This window comes from Cynoglossus semilaevis, chromosome 8 (genome assembly GCF_000523025.1).
Source record: "Cynoglossus semilaevis isolate Cse_v1.0 chromosome 8, Cse_v1.0, whole genome shotgun sequence".
Lineage (NCBI taxonomy): Eukaryota > Metazoa > Chordata > Actinopteri > Pleuronectiformes > Cynoglossidae > Cynoglossus > Cynoglossus semilaevis.
In genome coordinates, this window is record NC_024314.1 from 27,578,305 (window position 1) to 27,579,394 (window position 1,090).

Consider the following 1,090-nt stretch of genomic DNA (forward strand, 5'->3'; position numbering starts at 1 on the left):
GGCGGTTAGAAAATATGATTTGAGTGGAGGAGGAACGCCAGCGCTAATGCGTGATGCGTGAGGCGTCGCAGGAAAGACGGGATGGGATTAGTGCCCTCGGGCTGCGGGGACAACTCTTGGAGCCGCAGCCTGTGACAGACGGCTGAAGTAAAAGTATCTGTAAGGAGTTAGCAGCGCCGGAATGATCCGAGGGTTCACGTCCCTGTGTACTGTGAAGTACTTCAGATACAACTGAGGTACTGGGTTTTTAATCATTTCCCTCCATGGTGGTTACCCAACCGTCTCCACCTGTGTCTCATTAGCTCCTCCCCCTGTCCATTACATATACCTATCCCCCCCCCTCCCCCCCCCCCCAAAAAAAGAAAGTTTTTTCTGGACTAACAACTTAGGGGCCGGAGATTCAAATAAAATGATTTTTTTTCAGTTACTTTAATAGTGTGGACCATATAATATTTTCATTTTCAATATTTTAATTTTGATCCAGTGGTGCTTTGGCCCAGAGCCAATGTCTCTGTCATTGGTGTAGAACCCCAGGGTTCACCTCCTGGGCAAGATCGAATCCCGGTTAGGGCGGTTGGTACGGTGCAATGTGATTTGGGTGGAGACTGCTGCCCCTGCGACCCGGTAACGGATAAGCGGATGAAAATGGATGGATGGAATTTTGATCCCGACATTTTTGGAATCAAAACACAGGCCGGATTAGACAGTCCATCGGGCCGCATTCAGCCCGCAGGCCGCAGGTTGATAACCACTGATTTAGAGAGTAAGATTATCTTCTTGATTTTTGTATTTATTTTTTTTAGTGGTGGGGGGGCACGGAGAGGGGGGGGGGGGGGTTGGGGGTGGGGGCCGGCCGGCCGGGGGGGGGGGGCACGGTTTTTATCACTAATTATCAATAAATGTTTATTTAAAAAAAGGTAATATACGCTCAATGTGCTGAAAATAACTCCTGCGTGCAGAACGCAGCGCTGTCACTCTGTGATCTGCAGCCGAGAAGCCACCTGCGTATTCCCGAAAGCGGCCGCCAGAGGGCGACATAGTAAATTGCACTGTAATTTCAATAAAACGCTTAAAATGTTCAAAAAGGGGT